General features: G+C 43.7%; 1 protein-coding gene across 2 annotated transcripts in view; it reads left to right on the forward strand.

Moving 5' to 3' along the window:
• The window catches only part of LOC120043328 (zinc finger protein 2-like), a 401,596-nt gene that overhangs the window by 226,833 nt on the left and 150,636 nt on the right, over window positions 1–24,127 (forward strand). The window lies entirely within an intron of this gene.

Raw genomic sequence — 24,127 nt, forward strand, 5'->3', positions numbered from 1 at the left:
TGACAAATCTGTACTTTGTGGACATTACTGTGTAGAGCCATGTTGGTTGTGAGAGACAAAGTTGACTTTTGACACCAGTCAGAGCAGTCCAGAGGCTGTAGAACAGGCTCAACCTGGTCTCAGAGCATTTCGTATGATTCTGTACGTAAATCGCAAAGACTCCATTTAGTATATATTACGTTTTGTATGGTTACATAAGATCAATGGTTACTTAACTAACCCAAACCTTACCACTTTAACTCCTAAACTTAATCCTAACTTTAAACATAACCCCTAGCCTAGCTAACGTTAGTGAGCTAGCTAACATTAGCCACCTAGCTAGAATTCATAACATTTCAAAATTCATAACATACACTACATGACCAAAAGTACCTGCTTGTCGAACATCTCATTCCAAAATCATGGGCATTAATATGGAGTTGGTCTCCCCTTTGCTGCTATAACAGCCTCTACTCTTCTGGGAAGGCTTTCCACTAGATGTTGAAACATTGCTGTGGGGACTTGCTTCCATTCAGCCAGAAGAGCATTAGTGAGGTCGGACACTGATGATGGGCAATGAGGACTGGCTTGCAGTCGGTGTTCCAATTCATCCCAAAGGTGTTCGATGGGGTTGAGGTCTGGGCTTTGTGCAGGCCAGTCAAGTTCTTCCAAACAGATCTCAACAATCCATTTCTGTATGGACCTGGCTTTGTGCACGGGGTCATTGTCATGCTGAAACAGGAAGGGCCTTCCCCAAACTGTTGCCACAAAGTTGGAAGCACAGAATCATCTAGAATGTTATTGTATGCTGTAGCATTAAGATTTCCCTTCACTGGAACTAAGGGGCCCGAACCATGAAAAACAGCCCCAGACCATTATTCCTCCTCCACCAAACTTTACAGTTGGCACTATGCATTGGGGCAGGTAGCGTTCTCCTGGCATCTGCCAAACCCAGATTCATCGGTTGGACTGCTAGATGGTGAAGCGTGAGTCATCACTCCAGAGAACGCTTTTCCACTACTCCAGACTCCAATGGCGGCGAGCTTAACACCACTCCAGCAGAAGCTTGGCGTTGCGCATGGTGATCTTAGGCTTGTGTGGAAACCCATTTCGTGAAGTTCCGGACGAACAGTTCTTGTGCTGACGTTGCTTCCAGAGGCAGTTTGGAACTCGGTAGTGAGTGTTGCAACCGAGGACAGACTATTTCCACACGCTACACGCTTCAGCACTCGGCTGTCCCGTTCTGTGAGCTTGTGTGGCCTACCACTTCGCGGCCGAGCCATTGTTGCTCCTAGCCATTTCCACTTAGCTATAGCAGAGCTTACAGTTAACCGGGGGTAGCTCTAGCGGTGTCCCGAAATTTGACGAACTGACTTGTCGGAAAGGTGGCATCCTATGGCGGTGACACGTTGAAAGTCACTGAGCTCTTCAGTGAAGCCAATGTTTGTCAATGGAGATTGCATGGCTGTGTGCTCGATTTTATACACATGTCAGCAACGGGTGTGGCTATAATAGATGAATCCACTAATTTGAAGTGGTGTCCATATACTTTTTTGCGATGTAGTGTATAATACGAATTGTAATTTGTAACATATCATACGAAATGGGTGATGGACATTAATACATACCATATGAAATGTAACATATCACACGACACTGAACCAAAATATAAACGCAACATGCAACAATTTTCTAGGATTTGACTGAGTTACGGTTCATATGAGGAAATCAGTCAATTTAAATCAGTTCATTAGGAACTAATTTATGAATTTCACATGACTGGGAATACAGATATGCATCTGTTGGTCACAGATACCCTTTAAAACAAAAAGGGGGCTACAACAAAAACGAGTTGGGGAAACGCTAGGCTACATGTCAACACACAGGTCTTGTCCCAAATGTGACCTTTTGACGTATCCCTATGGGTTCTGTTCAAAAGTAGTGCACTATATAGGAAGTAGGGTGCGATTTGGGAGGCAAAGCCCATCTGCAGCTACTGATAGGCCCAGCTCTGTTCTGCAGCTACTGATAGGCCCAGCTCTGTTCTGCAGCTACTGATAGGCCCAGCTCTGTTCTGCAGCTACTGATAGGCCCAGCTCTGTTCTGCAGCTACTGATAGGCTCAGCTCTGTTCTGTTTTGAATTCTTGTCAAGAAAGTTTTCGCTCAGGTTTTTATTTTTATGCCACGTTCAAAACAACCGGGAACTCGGGGGGGAAAAAACGAGCTCCGACTGGGGAAAAATCAATTTGAACGGTCATCCAACTCGGGAACTCGGGCCTCTTCTTAGAGCTCTGACTTTCCAGCCTGAAGATCACTGATCTCATGATTTGACCTTGAGTTTTTCAGACTTCCCAGTTGTTTTGAACGCAGCAAATGACACTGCTGCTATTGACCAACCCCCGTTTTCTTTCCCACTTTTACGTTCTCCGTCTCTGTTGACACGGGAATTCGAAAGACGTAGTATAGGCCCAGACTAGAGTCAAACGTTGGCATGCATAGTAGTAATTCCTTGTTAAACTGACCATGGCAGTAGGTAGATTATGCATCAGTCGTGTAAACACCTTACTCTGTTTATCCTAATCGGCGTAAATTCTAAATCAAAGTAAGAATACGCCGATTAAAACACAAGTTTTTAAGAGCAATCTTTCAAATGATTAGGACGTGTAAAGACCTTTTTAAGCCAAGTTCCAGCGGTGTGTATTTGATCTGTACGTCTGTTAACACCAGCAGTTCAAGACTCTCTCTCTTTTGTGCAACTGAAGTGAGTTCGGAACAACTGAAAGCATCTTAGTTTGAAATAGTTTTCACATACAAACTTCATCTGTCCGAACTCAGAATCAAATGTTCTTCCCAAAAATGACACGGTCAGTGTGGCAGAGCGTTTATTTCGATTCGTGATTTTCTGCATTTATCATAAGTCCCATCAGGCAGCCTGATTTCAGATGTGTCCATGTAAACAGGATTATTAGGGAAATTGTTGTGCTTGCAAAGCATTTAAACATTTTAAAACAAATGATTATATTAAAAAATCAGACTATCCACAATAAATCACATTATTGTGTGCAATGTAACCAACCGTAAGAGGTGAATCAGAATTTAGCCTCGGCTGAAACACCTAAATGTCATAACTGTATTTTAGACACCATTGTTGGACTATTTTAGTACTATTAGTGTCCCAGGTAGACAGGTATACAATCTGTACTTTAATAAAGCAAGACAAACAAGTTTTACAGAACCTGAGATCTGCCTCTCTCCTCCCTAATAGGTTGTCTTCCGCGTGTTTCACACCACCTCGCCTGGTAACCTGCTCGCATGGTAACCACCTCGCCTGGCAACCGTGGCCTGCGTGTGTGCGGGGGAGATATTTCGTTTAACTGTCAGTATTTTAGTCGTGGGCGCCTGAACTACTTTACAACTTGTTTCAATAGAAAAACAGACACCAATACACCAGTCTACACATCTCATGTCTGTATGGTGGAAGAGTTTATTAGTGTCTGTGTGTATTGGTAATTCATTATTCACGTATAGTTACAGCCAGACTGGGACCAGTAGAGGGACCGGTAGGGGTGTTTGGTTGTGTGTGTGTGTGTGTTTGGTTGTGGGTGTGTGTGTGGGGGGGGGGTGTTTGGTCGTGGGTGTGGGTGGTTGGTTGTGTGTGTGTTTGGTTGTGGGTGTGTGTGTGTTTGATTGTGGGTGTTTGGTTGTGTGTGTGGGGGGGTGTTTGGTTGTGTGTGTGGGTGTGTGTGTTTGGTTGTGGGTGTGTGTGTGTTTGGTTGTGGGTGTCTGTGTGGGGGTGTTTGGTTGTGGTGGTGTGGGGGTGTTTGGTTGTGTGGGGGTGTTTGGTTGTGGGTGTTCATAAAGGCCATTTATCATAAATCAACTTGTTAGCGCGATATCCACCGTTGTGTTGACACACACACACACTATAGAAAGTGAATCTTTCCCCTACAGCGAATGTGGTTTTATTCTGGGTGTTTTGTGTTTCACTCTGAATGACTTCCTGTCTCAGCTTGTTGTGCTCTCTGGAGCCAAAACGACTTTCCCCTCCCTTCTTTGCTCCCTCTCTCCCTACTCTCTCCCTCAACTACATCCGTTCTGCTCCTGAATTAGAGAGAGAGCTCACAGTGAAACACACCATTACACTCTAACAGAGGGCTGAGAAACACAGAGATCAAAGCCCATTGTATTGACGGAGGGGGGGAAAACTCAGTGATTGTCTAAACGAGTATCACCATGTACTGAAACACATTGTTACAGTGGAGATGGAGGGAGGAACAGACAGGCAGAGGGGAAGAATGAAGGGAAGATGGAAGGAGTGGTAGAAACAGGGGAAGAATGAAGAGAAGATGGAAGGAGTGGTAGAAACAGAGGGGAAGAATGAAGAGAAGATGGAAGGAGTGGTAGAAACAGAGGGGAAGAATGAAGAGAAGATGGAAGGAGTGGTAGAAACAGAGGGGAAGAATGAAGAGAAGATGGAAGGAGTGGTAGAAACAGAGGGGAAGAATGAAGAGAAGATGGAAGGAGTGGTAGAAACAGAGGGGAAGAATGAAGGGAAGATGGAAGGAGTGGTAGAAACAGAGGGGAAGAATGAAGGGAAGATGGAAGGAGTGGTAGAAACAGAGGGGAAGAATGAAGAGAAGATGGAAGGAGTGGTAGAAACAGAGGGGAAGAATGAAGGGAAGATGGAAGGAGTGGTAGAAACAGAGGGGAAGAATGAAGGGAAGATGGAAGGAGTGGTAGAAACAGAGGGGACAAGAAAGACGGGGAGACGGAAAGGTTGTAGGTCAAACACAGCCACATGTGAAGTGAGGGATTCTGGGATTGACATGTGTATTCTACTTCTCACCGCTCCTCCATTCTCCCTCTTCTTCTCTCTCCCTATCCCTCTCCCTCTTCTTCTCTCTCCCTATCCCTCCTGTCCTCTATTCTCCCTCCTCCTCTTCTCCTCCCTAACCTCTTCTTCTCTCTCCCTATCCCTCCTGTCCTCTATTCTCCCTCCTCCTCTTCTTCTCCTCCCTAACCTCTTCTTCTCTCTCCCTATCCCTCCTCTTCTTCTCTCTCCCTATCCCTCCTCTTCTTCTCTCTCCCTCTCCTCTTCCCTCCTGTCCTCCTCTATTCAGGTCTCTCTCTCCCTCTTTTCTTTTTCGCTTAATGATTTTCCCGTCGTCCCTTTCCCTTCTCCTCTCCCCTCCCTTTTACTCTCTTTTCCTCACCAGAGTCCAAAGGTTCTCTGCTGTCATCAACCTTTATGTTGCCAGAGCAGCGCACACACTGGTTATCCCTGTATAATAACTGATTTATGAGGTGCTGATATGAAAAAACAGACTCTACCTTTATACTATACATAATGAGAACATTCTCTCTCTCCTCTCTCCACCTTATCTCCCTCTCCTCTCTCTCCACCTTATCTCTCTCCCTCCTCCACCGCTTTCTTCCTGTTCCCTCTCTCCTTCCCACCCTCTCTCCTTCCCACCCTCTCTCCTTCCCACCCTCTCTCCTTCCCTCCCTCTCTCCTTCCCACCCTCTCTCCGTATCTGTGCGTTATCCAGCAGGCTGTATCTGTCAGTGTTCCAAGGCGGTTCATAGTGGGGTAATAATAATGTGTTTGTCTTCGCCTTCGTTAGACAGCCGTTTTCAACACAGCAGCAGTGACCACACAAGAGAAAAGAGCATAAACCACACAGACACACGCTGAGCTAGACAAGAGAGACAGTTGTTGGCTTCTGGAATGGCTGAGGAGGAGAGGGGGAGAGGAGGAGGAGGAGAGGGGGAGAGGAGGAGGAGGAGGAGAGGAGGAGGAGGGGGGGAGGGGGAGAGGAGGAGGAGGAGAGGGGGGAGGGAGAGGAGGAGAGGAGGGGGAGGAGGCGGTGGAGGAGGAGGAGAGGGAGAGCAGAACCCATATCCATGTGTGAATAGACTATCATTAAGGCCTGTGCATGGAGAGGTCTGGAGAAGGGGAGGGGAGGAGGAGGAGAGGGGGAGGAGGAGGGCGAGGGAGGAGAGGAGGGAGAGGAGAGGGAGAGGAGGAGGGCGAGGGAGGAGAGGAGGGAGAGGAGAGGGAGAGGGGGAGGAGAGAGAGGAGAGGGGGAAGGAGGAGGAGGAGGAGGAGGAGGAGGAGGAGGAGGAGGAGGGAGAGCAGAACCCATATCCATGTGTGAATAGACTATCATTAAGGCCTGTGCATGGAGAGGTGGAGGAGGAGGAGGAGGGGAGGAGGAGAGGGGGAGGAGGAGGAGGGCGAGGGAGGAGAGGAGGGAGAGGAGAGGGAGAGGAGGAGGAGAGAGAAGGAGAGGGGGAAGGAGGAGGAGAGGGAGGAGAGGGAGAGGAGGAGAGGAGGAGGAGGGAGAGGAAGAGGAGAGGGAAGGGAGGGGGAGGAGGAGGAGGAGAGGGAGGGGGAGGAGGAGAGGGAGGGAGGGAGAGGAGGAGGAGGGAGAGGAGGAGGGGGGGAGAGGAGGAGGAGGAGAGGGGGGAGAGGAGGAGGAGGAGAGGGGGGAGAGGAGGAGGAGAGGGAGAGGAGAGGGGGAGAGGAGGAGGAGGAGAGGGGGGAGGGGGAGGAGGAGAGGGAGGGAGGGAGAGGAGGAGGAGAGGAGGGAGAGGAGAGGAGGAGAGGGGGAGGGAGAGGGAGGAGGAGGAGGAGGAGGAGAAGAGAGGGAGAGGGGGAGGAGAGGGAGGAGCAGAGGGAGAAGACTGGAGTAATAAACAGAGATCCGAGAAGATGAGGGAGACTAGAATGAGAGGGAGAGGAGGTAAGATGAGGGAGGGAGGGAGGGAGTGGGGGTTGAATGAGAGGGAGAAGGGGGTGGGGGGTGAGGGATAGGGAGTGAAGGAGGGAGAAAGGGGGGGAGAGTTGGGTTGAATGATAGCAGGAGAGAAAGAGAGGTTGAGCTGAAATGGTGTGGCAAGACAGACAATCACCAACTAAGTGTTTAGGCAAAACACGACACGCCGTAAACGTGCAAAATAACGTGTGTGTGTGTGTGTTAGGCCTGTATTCACAAAGCATCTGAATAGGAGTGCTGATCTAGGATCAGTTTGCCCTTTTTAGATCATAATGAATTAGATTATATGGACCTGATCCTAGATCAACACTCCTACTCTGAGACGCTTTGTGAATACAGGACTAACTCATGCTTCTTTACAGCGTGTCGTGTTTTTGGGTCATATTCATTAGAAACCAAACGGAAGAAAACAGACTGAAACAGGGGAGGGACAACGTTGAACTTGTCCAATAAGAAACATTCTATTTTTATTTTTTGCTAAGGTGTGCACCTTATGAATACGGGCCACAACAACGATCCTATCACAGTGGAGAGAGAACCATAGCAGTTGCCCTTTATGTTTGATGGCTGAGCACATCTTGCAGACTGTAGTTTTAACGTTGGTTGTTGATGCTAGCATGCCAACCAAGGTGCCTGGTATTTCTTTAACAAAATATACCCTGATGAAGACTGCTTGTCTGTCCAAAACGGTGGACGGAAACATTCTTTTTGCATCTGAGCTCCTAGAGTGTGTGGCTCTCCTTTATTTAAAAAAAAAAAGCGCTAAAAGTTTTTTTTTTTAAAGTCCTCCGCTAGCCAGCACCTCGCCTAAATAGATGTGTGTTTCTTTTGCCTCTAGATTACCTGGTATTTCTCTGTCACTCTAGGAGGAAAAGGGACATTTATAGTGTGTGTGTGTGTGTGTGAGAGATGGTGGAAAGTGAAACCTCCATGTACAGTAAATGGTTGTGGACGACACTGAAACCACTCCTGGCCTCTATAGGGGCCGTCTGAGACAGACATAACGAGAGAGATTGAATGGAGATTTGAGACGAGGAGGAGAAAGCACTGGAAAGGAAAGAAGATATGAGAGTCTGGAAAGGAAAGGAGACATGAGAGATTGAATGGAGATATGAGACGAGGAGGAGAAAGCACTGGAAAGGAAAGAAGATATGAGAGTCTGGAAAGGAAAGGAGACATGAGAGATTGAATGGAGATATGAGAGTCTGGAAAGGAAAGGAGACATGAGAGTCTGGAAAGGAAAGGAGACATGGGAGTCTGGAAAGGAAAGGAGACATGAGAGTCTGGAAAGGAAAGGAGACATGAGAGTCTGGAAAGGAAAGGAGACATGAGAGTCTGGAAAGGAAAGGAGACATGAGAGTAGGGGATGGAGATATGAGACGAGGAGGAGAAAGCACTGGAAAGGAAAGGAGACATGAGAGTCGGGGATGGAAGAAATGAATGATTAGGATGGAGATAACTTTTAATCAATTCCCCAGTGACTCTCAGACACACAGATTGTTCACACACAAAAAACAATAAAATTTACTTGTTAACATAATAATGGCACCATGCAGAGAGCTTTCCGACCAACTCGCCCGGAGCAAGTCCCCGTCTCCTTGCACCCATACCTAAGATACCACAGCTTCATATAGCTACCTACTCACCCATAGCCTAAGATACCACAGCTTTCATATAGCTACCTACTCACCCATACCTAAGTACCAAGCTTTCATATAGCTACCTACCCACCCATAGCTAAGATAACAGCTTTCATATAGCTACCTACTCACCCATACCTAAGATACCACAGCTTTCATATAGCTACCTACCCACCATAGCTAAGATCACAGCTTTCATATAGCTACCTACTCACCCATACCTAAGATACCACAGCTTTCATATAGCTACCTACTCACCCATAGCTAAGATACCACCGCTTTCATATAGCTACCTACCCACCATACCTAGATACCACTTTCATATAGCTACCATACTCAGCACAAGCCTAAGATACCACAGCTTTCATATAGCTACCTACTCACCCATACCTAGATACCACAGCTTTTCATATAGCTACCTACACCCATAGCTAAGATACCACAGCTTTCATATAGCTACCTACTCACCCATAGCAAGATACCACAGCTAGCTACTCAACCTAAGATACCACAGCTTTCATATAGCTACCCTACCACCCATAGCTAATATACCACAGCTTTCATATAGCTACCTACCCATAGCAAGATACCACAGCTTTTCATATAGCTACCTACTCACCCATACCTAAGATACCACAGCTTTCCATATAGCTACCTACACCATAGCCAAGATAACCACAGCTTTCATATAGCTACCTACTACCATACCTAAGATACCACAGCTTTCATATAGCTACCTACTCACCCATACTAAGATACCACAGCTTTCATATAGCTACCTACTCACCCATACTAAGATACCACAGCTTTCATATAGCTACCTATCACCCCCATAAAACTGCTAATATACCACAGCTTTCATATAGCTACCTACCCATAGCCAAGATACCACAGCTTTCATATAGCTACCTACTCACCCATACCTAAAGATACCACAGCTTTCATATAGCTACCTCACCCATAGCAAGATACCACAGCTTTCATCTAGCTACCTACTCACCCATATCAGCATACCACAGCTTTCATATAGCTACTACTACCCATAGCTAAGATACCACAGCTTTCATATAGCTACCTACTCACCCATACCTAAGATACCAGCTTTCATATAGCTACTACTCACCCATAGCTAAGATACCACAGCTTTCATATAGCTACCTACCCATACCAAGATACCACAGCTTTCATATAGCTACCTACTCACCCATACTAAGATACCACAGCTTTCATATAGCTACCTACTCACCCATAGCTAAGATACCACAGCTTTCATATAGCTACCTACTCACCCATAGCTAGATACACAGCTTTCATATAGCTACCTACCCATAGCTCAAGATACCACAGCTTTCATTATAGCTACCTACCCACCCATACTAAGATACCACAGCTTTTCATATAGCTACCTACTCACCCATAGCTAAGATACCACAGCTTTCATAGCTACCTACTCACCCATAGCTAAGATACCACAGCTTTCATATAGCTACCTACTCCACCCATAGCTAAGATACCACCAGCTTTCATATAGCTACTACTCACCCATAGCTAAGATACACAGCTTTCATATAGCTACCTACTCACCCATAGAAGATACCACAGACCTATCACCATACCAGATACCACAGCTTTCATATAGCTACCTACCCACCATAGCTAAGATACCACAGCTTTCATATAGCTCTACATCACCCATAGCTAAGATACCAGCTTTCATATAGCTACCTACTCACCCATACCTAAGATACCACAGCTTTCATATAGCTACCTACCCACCCATGCTAAGATACCCAGCTTTCATATAGCTACCTACTCACCCATACCTAAGATACCAGCTTTCATATAGCTACCTACACCCATACTAGATACCAGCTTCATATAGCTACCTACTCACCCATAGCTAAGATACCACAGCTTTCATATAGCTACCTACTCACCCATACTAAGATACCCAGCTTCATATAGCTACCTACCCACCCATAGCTAAGATACCCAGCTTTCATATAGCTACCTATCACCCATAGCTAAGATACACAGCTTTCATATAGCTACTACCCACCATAGCTAAGTACAGCTTTCATATAGCTACCTACTCACCCATACCTAAGATCCACAGCTTTCATATAGCTACCTACTCACCCATAGCCAAGATACACAGCTTTCATATAGCTACCTACACCCATACCTAAGATACCACAGCTTTCATATAGCTACCTACTCACCCATACCTAAGATACCACAGCTTTCATATAGCTACTACTCACCATAGCTAAGACACAGCTTTCATATAGCTACCTACTCACCCATACCTAAGATACCACAGCTTTCATATAGCTACCTACTCACCCATACCTAAGATACCACCAGCTTCTATAGCTACCTACTCACCCATAGCTAAGATACACAGCTTTCATATAGCTACCTACTCACCATACCTAAGATACCACAGCTTTCATATAGCTACCTACTCACCCATAGCTATATACCACAGCTTTCATATAGCTACCTACCCATAGCCAAGATACCACAGCTTTTATAGCTACCTACTCACCCATACCTAAGATACCACAGCTTTCATATAGCTACTACCCACCCCAGATACCACAGCTTTCATATAGCTACCTACTCACCCATACCTAAGATACCACAGCTTTCATATAGCTACCTACTCACCCATAGCTAAGATACCACAGCTTTCATATAGCTACCTACTCACCCATACCTAAGATACCAGCTTTCATATAGCTACCTACTCACCCATAGCTAATATACCACAGCTTTCATATAGCTACCTACCCATAGCAAGATACCTCAGCTTTCATATAGCTACTACTCACCCATACCTAAGATACCACAGCTTTCATATAGCTACCTACTCACCCATACCTAAGATACCACAGCTTTCATATAGCTACCTACTCACCCATAGCTAAGATACCACAGCTTTCATATAGCTACCTACTCACCCATACCTAAGATACCACAGCTTTCATATAGCTACCTACTCACCCATAGCTAATATACCACAGCTTTCATATAGCTACCTACCCATAGCCAAGATACCACAGCTTTTATATAGCTACCTACTCACCCATACCTAAGATACCACAGCTTTCATATAGCTACCTACCCATAGCAAGATACCACAGCTTTTATATAGCTACCTACTCACCCATACCTAAGATACCACAGCTTTCATTAGCTACCTACTCACCCATAGCTAATATACCACAGCTTTCATATAGCTACCTACCCATAGCCAAGATACCACAGCTTTCATATAGCTACCTACTCACCCATACCTAAGATACCACAGCTTTCATATAGCTACCTACCCATAGCCAAGATACCACAGCTTTCATATAGCTACCTACTCACCCATACCTAAGATACCACAGCTTTCATATAGCTACCTACTCACCCATAGCTAAGATACCACAGCTTTCATATAGCTACCTACTCACCCATACCTAAGATACCACAGCTTTCATATAGCTACCTACTACCCATAGCTAATATACCACAGCTTTCATATAGCTACCTACCCATAGCCAAGATACCACAGTTTTATATAGCTACCTACTCACCCATACCTAAGATACCACAGCTTTCATATAGCTACCTACCCATAGCCAAGATACCACAGCTTTCATATAGCTACCTACTCACCCATATCTAAGATACCACAGCTTTCATATAGCTACCTACTCACCCATAGCTAAATACCACAGCTTTCATATAGCTACCTACTCACCCATACCTAAGATACCAGCTTTCATATAGCTACCTACTCACCCATAGCTAATATACCACAGCTTTCATATAGCTACCTACCCATAGCCAAGATACCACAGCTTTCATATAGCGACCCTACTCACCCATAGCTAAGATACCACAGCTTTCATATAGCTACCTACCCACCCATAACTAAGATACCACAGCTTTCATATAGCTACCTACTCACCCATAGCTAAGATAGCACAGCTTTCATATAGCTACCTACCCATAGCTAAGATACCACAGCTTTCATATAGCTACCTACCACCCATAACTAAGATACACAGCTTTCATATAGCTACCTACTCACCCATGCTAAGTACCACAGCTTTCATATAGCTACCTACTCACCCATAGCTAAGATACCACAGCTTTCATATAGCTACCTACTCACCCATAGCTAAGATACCACAGCTTTCATATAGCTACCCACCCATAGCTAAGATACCACAGCTTTCATATAGCTACCTACTCACCCATAGCTAAGATACCACAGCTACCTACTCACCCATACCTAAGATACCAGCTTTCATATAGCTACCTACTCACCCATACCTAAGATACCAGCTTTCATATAGCTACCTACCCACCCATAGCTAAGATACCAGCTTTCATATAGCTACCTACTCACCCATACTAAGATACCACAGCTTTCATATAGCTACTACCACCCATAGCTAAGATACAGCTTTCATATAGCTACCTACCCACCCATAGCTAAGATACCAGCTTTCATATAGCTACCTACTCACCCATACTAAGATACCACAGCTTTCATATAGCTACCTACCCACCCATAGCTAAGATAACACAGCTTTCATATAGCTACCTACTCACCCATACCTAAGATACCAGCTTTCATATAGCTACCTACTCACCCATACCTAAGATACCACAGCTTTCATATAGCTACCTACTCACCCATAGCTAAGATACCACAGCTTTCATATAGCTACCTACTCACCCATACCTAAGATACCAGCTTTCATATAGCTACCTACCCACCCATAGCTAAGATACCACAGCTTTCATATAGCTACCTACTCACCCATAGCTAAGATACCAAGCTTCAATAGCTACCTACCCCATAGCTGATACCAGCTTTCATATAGCTACCTACTCACCCATACCTAAGATACCACAGCTTTCATATAGCTACCTACTCACCCATAGCTAAGATACCACAGCTTTCATATAGCTACCTACTCACCCATACCTAAGATCACAGCTTTCATATAGCTACCTACTCACCCATAGCCAAGATACCACAGCTTTCATATAGCTACCTACCACCATACCTAAGATACCACAGCTTTCATATAGCTACCTACTCACCCATACCTAAGATACCACAGCTTTATATAGCTACCTACTACCATACACTAAGATACCAAGCTTTCATATAGCTACCTACCCACCCATAGCTAAGATACCAGCTTTCATATAGCTACCTACTCACCCATACCTAAGATACCAGCTTTCATATAGCTACCTACTCACCCATACCTAAGATACCACAGCTTTCATATAGCTACCTACTCACCCATAGCTAAGATACCACAGCTTTCATATAGCTACCTACTCACCCATACCTAAGATACCAGCTTTCAATAGCTACCTACCCACCATAGCTAAGATACCACAGCTTTCATATAGCTACCTACTCACCCATAGCTAAGATACACAGCTTATATAGCTACCTACCCACCCATAGCTAAGATACCAGCTTTCATATAGCTACTACTCACCCATACCTATAGATACCACAGCTTTCATATAGCTACCTACCCCCATAGCTAAGATACCACAGCTTTCATATAGCTACCTACTCACCCATACCTAAGATACCAGCTTTCATATAGCTACCTACTCACCCATAGCCAAGATACCACAGCTTTCATATAGCTACCTACTCACCCATACCTAAGATACCACAGCTTTCATATAGCTACCTACTCACCCATACCTAAGATACCACAGCTTTCATATAGCTACCTACTCACCCATAGCTAAGATACCACAGCTTTCATATAGCTACCTACTCACCCATACCTAAGATACCACAGCTTTCATATAGCTACCTACTCACCCATAGCTAATATACACAGCTTTCATATAGCTACCTACCCATAGCCAAGTACCACAGCTTTTATATAGCTACTACTCACCCATACCTAAGATACCACAGCTTTCATATAGCTACCTACCCATAGCCAAGATACCACAGCTTTCATATAGCTACCTACTCACCCATACCTAAGATACCACAGCTTTCATATAGCTACCTACTCACCCATAGCTAAGATACCACAGCTTTCATATAGCTACCTACTCACCCATACCTAAGATATACAGCTTTCATATAGCTACCTACTCACCCATAGCTAATATACCACAGCTTTCATATAGCTACCTACCCATAGCCAAGATACCTCAGCTTTCATATAGCTACCTACTCACCCATACCTAAGATACCACAGCTTTCATATAGCTACCTACTCACCCATACCTAAGATACCACAGCTTTCATATAGCTACCTACTCACCCATAGCTAAGATACCACAGCTTCTATAGCTACCTACTCACCATACCTAAGATACCACAGCTTTCATATAGCTACCTACTCACCCATAGCTAATATACCACAGCTTTCATATAGCTACCTACCCATAGCCAAGATACCACAGCTTTTATATAGCTACCTACTCACCATACTAAGAACACAGCTTTCATATAGCTACCTACCCATAGCCAAGATACCACAGCTTTTATATAGCTACCTACTCACCATACCTAAGATACCACAGCTTTCATATAGCTACCTACTCACCCATAGCTAAATACCACAGCTTTCATATAGCTACCTACCCATAGCCAGATACCACAGCTTTTATATAGCTACCTACTCACCCATACCTAAATACCACAGCTTTCATTAGCTACCTACACATAGCCAAGATACCACAGCTTTCATATAGCTACCTACCCATACCTAAGATACCACAGCTTTCATATAGCTACCTACTCACCCATAGCTAAGATACCACAGCTTTCATATAGCTACCTACTCACCCATACCTAAGATACCACCGCTTTCATATAGCTACCTACCCACCCATAGCTATATACCACAGCTTTCATATAGCTACCTACCCATAGCCAAGATACCACACTTTTATATAGCTACCTACTCACCCATACCTAAGATACCACAGCTTTCATATAGCTACCTACCCATAGCCAAGATACCACAGCTTTCTATAGCTACTACCCACCCATAACTAAGATACCACAGCTTTCATATAGCTACCTACTCACCCATAGCTAAGATACCACAGCTTTCATATAGCTACCTACTCACCCATACCTAAGATACCAGCTTTCATATAGCTACCTACTCACCCATAGCTAATATACCACAGCTTTCATATAGCTACCTACCCATAGCCAAGATACCACAGCTTCATATAGCTACCTACTCACCCATAGCTAGATACCACAGCTTTCATATAGCTACCTACCACCATAAAAGATACACAGCTTTCAATAGCTACCTACTCACCCATAGCTAAGATAGCACAGCTTTCATTAGCTACCTACCCATAGCAAGATACCACAGCTTTCATATAGCTACCTACCCACCCATACTAAGATACCACAGCTTTCATATAGCTACCTACTCACCCATAGCTAAGATACCACAGCTTTCATATAGCTACCTACTCACCCATAGCTAAGATACCACAGCTTTCATATAGCTACCTACTCCACCATAGCTAAGATACCACAGCTTTCATATAGCTACCTACCCACCCATAGCTAAGATACCACAGCTTCATATAGCTACCTACTCACCCATAGCTAGATACCACAGCTACTACTACACCCATAGCTAAGATCCACAGCTTTCATATAGCTACCTACCCACCCATAGCTAAGATACCACAGCTTTCATATAGCTACCTACCCACCATAGCTAAGATACCAGCTTTCATATAGCTACCTACTTACCCATACCTAAGATACACAGCTTTCATATAGCTACCTACCACCCATAGCTAAGATACCAGCTTTATATAGCTACCTACTCACCCATACCTAAGATACCAGCTTCATTTAGCTACCTACTCACCCATACCTAAGATACCACAGCTTTCATATAGTACCTACTCACCCATAGCTAAGATACCACAGCTTCATATAGCTACCTACTCACCCCACCTAAGATACCAGCTTTATATAGCTACCTACCCACCCATAGCTAAGATACCACAGCTTTCATATAGCTACCTACTCACCCAAGCTAAGATACCACAGCTTCATATAGCTACCTACCCACCAAGCAAGATACCAGCTTTCATATAGCTACCACTCAACCATACCTAAGATACACAAGCTTTCATATAGCTACCTACTCACCCATAGCTAAGATACCACAGCTTTCATATAGCTACCTACTCACCCATACTAAGATACCACTTTCATATAGCTACCTACTCACCCATAGCAAGATACCACAGCTTTCATATAGCTACCTACTCACCCATAACTAAGATACCACAGCTTTCATATAGCTACCTACTCACCCATACCTAAGATACCACAGCTTTCATATAGCTACCTACTCACCCATAGCTAGATACCACAGCTTTCATATAGCTACCTACTCACCCATACTAAGATACCACAGCTTTCATATAGGACCTACTCACCCATAGCTAATATACCACAGCTTTCATATAGCTAACTACCCATAGCCAAGATACCACAGCTTTTATATAGCTACCTACTCACCCATACCTAAGATACCACAGCTTTCATATAGCTACCTACCCACAGCCAAGATACCACAGCTTTCATATAGCTACCTACTCACCCATACCTAAGATACCACAGCTTTCATATAGCTACCTACTCACCCATAGCTAAGATACCACAGCTTCCTATAGCTACCTACTCACCCATACCTAAGATACCAGCTTTCATAAGCTACCTACTCACCCATACAGTAATATACCACAGCTTTCAATAGCTACCTACCCACCCATAACTAAGATACCACAGCTTTCATATAGCTACCTACTCACCCATAGCTAAGATATCACAGCTTTCATATAGCTACCTACCCATAGCTAAGATACCACAGCTTTCATATAGCTACCTACCCACCCATAACTAAGATACCACAGCTTTCATATGCTACCTACTCACCCATAGCTAAGATACCACAGCTTTCATATAGCTACCTACTCACCCATAGCTAAGATACCACAGCTACCTACTCACCCATAGCTAAGATACCACAGCTTTCATATAGCTACCTACCCACCCATAGCTAAGATACCACAGCTTTCATATAGCTACCTACTCACCCATAGCTAAGAAACCACAGCTACCTACTCACCCATAGCTAAGATACCACAGCTTTCATATAGCTACCTACCCACCATAGCTAAGATACCACGCTTTCATATAGCTACCTACCCACCATAGCTAAGATACCAGCTTTCATATAGCTAATACTCACCCATAGCCAGATACCACAGCTTTCATATAGCTACCTACCACCCATACTAAGATACCACAGCTTTCATATAGCTACCTACTCACCATACCTAAGATACCACAGCTTTCATATAGCTACCTACTCACCCATAGCTAAGATACCACAGCTTTCATTAGCTACCTACTCACCCATACCTAAGATACCACAGCTTCATATAGCTACTACTCACCATAGCTAATATACCACAGCTTTCATATAGCTACCTACCCATAGCCAAGATACCACAGCTTTTATATAGCTACCTAATCACCCAACCTAAGATACCACAGCTTTCATTAGCTACCTACCACAGCCAAGATACCACAGCTTTCATATAGCTACTACTCACCCATACCTAAGATCCACAGCTTTCATATAGAGCTACTCACCCATAGCTAAGATACCACAGCTTTCATATAGCTACCTACTCACCCATACTAAGATACCAGCTTCATATAGCTACCTACTCACCATAGCTAATATAACAAGCTTTCATATAGCTACCTACCCATAGCCAAGATACCTCAGCTTTCATATAGCTACCTACTCACCCATACCTAAGATACCACAGCTTTCATATAGCTACCTACTCACCATACCTAAGATACCACAGCTTTCATATAGCTACCTACTCACCCATAGCTAAGATACCACAGCTTTCATATAGCTACCTACTCACCCATACCTAAGATACCACAGCTTTCATATATACCTACTCACCCATAGCTAATATACCACAGCTTTCATATAGCTACCTACCCATAGCCAAGATACCACAGCTTTTATATAGCTACCTACTCACCCATACCTAAGATACCACAGCTTTCATATAGCTACCTACCCATAGCCAAGATACCACAGCTTTTATATAGCTACCTACTCACCCATACCTAAGATACCACAGCTTTCATATAGCTACCTACTCACCCATAGCTAATATACCACAGCTTTCATATAGCTACCTACCCATAGCCAAGATACCACAGCTTTATATGCTACCTACTCACCCATACCTAAGATACCACAGCTTTCATATAGCTACCTACACATAGCCAAGATACCACAGCTTTCATATAGCTACTACTCACCCATACCTAAGATACCACAGCTTTATATAGCTACCTACTCACCCATAGCTAAGATACCCAGCTTTCATAGCTACCTACTCACCCATACCTAAGATACCACAGCTTTCATATAGCTACCTACTCACCCATAGCTAATATACCACAGCTTTCATATAGTATACCCATAGCCAAGATACCACAGCTTTTATATAGCTACCTACTCACCCATACCTAAGATACCACAGCTTTCATATAGCTACCTACCCATAGCCAAGATACCACGCTTTCATATAGCTACCTACTCACCCATATCTAAGATACCACAGCTTTCATATAGCTACCTACTCACCCATAGCTAAGATACCACAGCTTTCATATAGCTACCTACTCACCCATACCTAAGATACCAGCTTTCATATAGCTACCTACTCACCCATAGCTAATATACCACAGCTTTCATATAGCTACCTACCCATAGCCAAGATACCACAGCTTTCATATAGCTACCTACTCACCCATAGCTAAGATACCACAGCTTTCATATAGCTACCTACCCACCCATAACTAAGATACCACAGCTTTCATATAGCTACCTACTCACCCATAGCTAAGATACCACAGCTTTCATATAGCTACCTACCCATAGCTAAGATACCACAGCTTTCAATACTACCTACCACCATAACTAAGATACCAAGCTTTCATATAGCTACCTACTCACCCATAGCTAAGATACCACAGCTTTCATATAGCTACCTACTCACCCATAGCTAAGATACCACAGCTTTCTATAGCTACCTACTCACCCATAGCTAAGATACCACAGCTTTCATATAGCTACCCACCCATAGCTAAGATACCACAGCTTTCATATAGCTACCTACTCACCCATAGCTAAGATACCACAGCTACCTACTCACCCATAGCTAAGATACCACAGCTTTCATATAGCTACCTACCCACCCATAGCTAAGATACCACAGCTTTCATATAGCTACCTACCCACCCATAGCTAAGATACCAGCTTTCATATAGCTACCTACTCACCCATACCTAAGATACCACAGCTTCATATAGCTACCTACCCACCATAGCTAAGATACCAGCTTTATAGCTACCTACTCACCCATACCTAAGATACCAGCTTTCATATAGCTACCTACTCACCCATACCTAAGATACCACAGCTTTTCATATAGCTACCTACTCACCCATAGCTAAGATACCACAGCTTTCATATAGCTACCTACTCACCCATACCTAAGATACCAGCTTTCATATAGCTACCTACCCACCCATAGCTAAGATACCACAGCTTTCATATAGCTACCTACTCACCCATAGCTAAGATACCACAGCTTTCATATAGCTACCTACCCACCCATAGCTAAGATACCAGCTTTCATATAGCTACCTACTCACCCATACCTAAGATACCACAGCTTTCATATAGCTACCTACTCACCCATAGCTAAGATACCACAGCTTTCATATAGCTACCTACTCACCCATACCTAAGATACCAGCTTTCATATAGCTACCTACTCACCCATAGCCAAGATACCACAGCTTTCATATAGCTACCTACTCACCCATACCTAAGATACCACAGCTTTCATATAGCTACCTACTCACCCATACCTAAGATACCAGCTTTCATATAGCTACCTACTCACCCATAGCTAAGATACCACAGCTTTCATATAGCTACCTACTCACCCATACCTAAGATACCACAGCTTTCATATAGCTACCTACTCACCCATAGCTAATATACCACAGCTTTCATATAGCTACCTACCCATAGCCAAGATACCACAGCTTTTATATAGCTACCTACTCACCCATACCTAAGATACCACAGCTTTCATATAGCTACCTACCCACAGCCAAGATACCACAGCTTTCATATAGCTACCTACTCACCCATACCTAAGATACCACAGCTTTCATATAGCTACCTACTCACCCATAGCTAAGATACCACAGCTTTCATATAGCTACCTACTCACCCATACCTAAGATACCAGCTTTCATATAGCTACCTACTCACCCATAGCTAATATACACAGCTTTCATATAGCTACCTACCCATAGCCAAGATACCTCAGCTTTCATATAGCTACCTACTCACCCATAGCTAAGATACCACAGCTTTCATATAGCTACCTACCCACCCATAACTAAGATACCACAGCTTTCATATAGCTACCTACTCACCCATAGCTAAGATATCACAGCTTTCATATAGCTACCTACCCATAGCTAAGATACCACAGCTTTCATATAGCTACCTACCCACCCATAACTAAGATACCACAGCTTTCATATAGCTACCTACTCACCCATAGCTAAGATACCACAGCTTTCATATAGCTACCTACTCACCCATAGCTAAGATACCACAGCTTTCATATAGCTACCTACTCACCCATAGCTAAGATACCACAGCTTTCATATAGCTACCTACCCACCCATAGCTAAGATACCACAGCTTTCATATAGCTACCTACTCACCCATAGCTAAGATACCACAGCTACCTACTCACCATAGCTAAGATACCACAGCTTTCATATAGCTACCTACCCACCCATAGCTAAGATACCACAGCTTTCATATAGCTACCTACCCACCCATAGCTAAGATACCAGCTTTCATATAGCTACCTACTCACCCATACCTAAGATACCACAGCTTTCATATAGCTACCTACCCACCCATAGCTAAGATACCAGCTTTCATATAGCTACCTACTCACCCATACCTAAGATACCAGCTTTCATATAGCTACCTACTCACCCATACCTAAGATACCACAGCTTTCATATAGCTACCTACTCACCCATAGCTAAGATACCACAGCTTTCATATAGCTACCTACTCACCCATACCTAAGATACCAGCTTTCATATAGCTACCTACTCACCCATACCTAAGATACCACAGCTTTCATATAGCTACCTACTCACCCATACCTAAGATACCAGCTTTCATATAGCTACCTACTCACCCATAGCTAATATACCACAGCTTTCATATAGCTACCTACCCATAGCCAAGATACCTCAGCTTTCATATAGCTACCTACTCACCCATAGCTAAGATACCACAGCTTTCATATAGCTACCTACCCACCCATAACTAAGTCCACAGCTTTCATATAGCTACCTACTCACCCATAGCTAAGATATCACAGCTTTCATATAGCTACCTACCCATAGCTAAGATACCACAGCTTTCATATAGCTACCTACCCACCCATAACTAAGATACCACAGCTTTCATATAGCTACCTACTCACCCATAGCTAAGATACCACAGCTTTCATATAGCTACCCACCCATAGCTAAGATACCACAGCTTTCATATAGCTACCTACTCACCCATAGCTAAGATACCACAGCTTTCATATAGCTACCTACCCACCCATAGCTAAGATACCACAGCTTTCATATAGCTACCTACTCACCCATAGCTAAGATACCACAGCTACCTACTCACCCATAGCTAAGATACCACAGCTTTCATATAGCTACCTACCCACCCATAGCTAAGATACCACAGCTTTCATATAGCTACCTACCCACCCATAGCTAAGATACCAGCTTTCATATAGCTACCTACTCACCCATACCTAAGATACCACAGCTTTCATATAGCTACCTACCCACCCATAGCTAAGATACCAGCTTTCATATAGCTACCTACTCACCCATACCTAAGATACCAGCTTTCATATAGCTACCTACTCACCCATACTAAGATACCACAGCTTTCATATAGCTACCTACTCACCCATAGCTAAGATACCACAGCTTTCATATAGCTACCTACTCACCCATACCTAAGATACCACAGCTTTCATATAGCTACCTACTCACCCATAGCTAAGATACCACAGCTTTCATATAGCTACCTACCCACCCATAGCTAAGATACCACAGCTTTCATATAGCTACCTACTCACCCATAGCTAAGATACCACAGCTTTCATATAGCTACCCACCCACCCATAGCTAAGATACCACAGCTTTCATATAGCTACCTACCCACCCATAGCTAAGATACCAGCTTTCATATAGCTACCTACTCACCCATACCTAAGATACCACAGCTTTCATATAGCACCTACCCACCCATAGCTAAGATACCACAGCTTTCATATAGCTACCTACCCACCATAGCTAAGATACCACAGCTTTCATATAGCTACCTACTCACCCATAGCTAATATACCACAGCTTCATATAGCTACCTACCCACCCATAGCTAAGATACCACAGCTTTCATATAGCTACCCACCCATAGCTAAGATACCAGCTTTCATATAGCTACCTACTCACCCATACCTAAGATACCACAGCTTTCATATAGCTACCTACCCACCCATAGCTAAGATACCAGCTTTCATATAGCTACCTACTCACCCATACCTAAGATACCAGCTTTCATATAGCTACCTACTCACCCATAGCTAATATACCACAGCTTTCATATAGCTACCTACCCATAGCCAAGATACCACAGCTTTCATATAGCTACCTACTCACCCATACCTAAGATACCACAGCTTTCATATAGCTACCTACTCACCCATAGCTAAGATACCACAGCTTTCATATAGCTACCTACTCACCCATAGCTAAGATACCACAGCTTTCATATAGCTACCTACTCACCATAGCTAAGATACCACAGCTTTCATATAGCTACCTACTCACCCATAGCTAAGATACCACAGCTTTCATATAGCTACCTACCCACCCATAGCTAAGATACCACAGCTTTCATATAGCTACCTACCCACCCATAACTAATATGTCTCCAGACTTTCTCAACTCATCTTTCCTCAATTCCGTGCATCTCCTCTCCTCACCACTTTCTCAAAACCCATTGAAAAAATGTCAGAGGGGAAGGAACTTGGACCACCTTCTCCTACAAAAGGAGAGAGGAAAAACATGATAGCTATTGACTAGTCTCTCAGCTATAGATCTATTACAACGGCCTCTGCTATCTCAAGTCTAGGCTACATGAATCAGCCTGCTATGCGCCATTCTCTTTAAACTATACATGGGAGTATCTTTTAGTATCTTTCAGTTTATTCAGCATGCACGTACAAAAACAAAATCTGCCTAAGAAATGAACAACACTATTCTGAAACAAGATCCATACCAATAAACCTGCCGAAATATTTGTTTTACAAATGGGGAAAATTAAGAAGAAAAAAAATAATTCAAAAAGAAAAATTGTCAAAAAATTATGCTTCAAAATTTTGATTTCATACATTGTGACCATTCTCATGATGTCATTGTCACAAGTGTCCAGATAAGCACGAGA

This window comes from Salvelinus namaycush, unplaced genomic scaffold (genome assembly GCF_016432855.1).
Source record: "Salvelinus namaycush isolate Seneca unplaced genomic scaffold, SaNama_1.0 Scaffold9, whole genome shotgun sequence".
Lineage (NCBI taxonomy): Eukaryota > Metazoa > Chordata > Actinopteri > Salmoniformes > Salmonidae > Salvelinus > Salvelinus namaycush.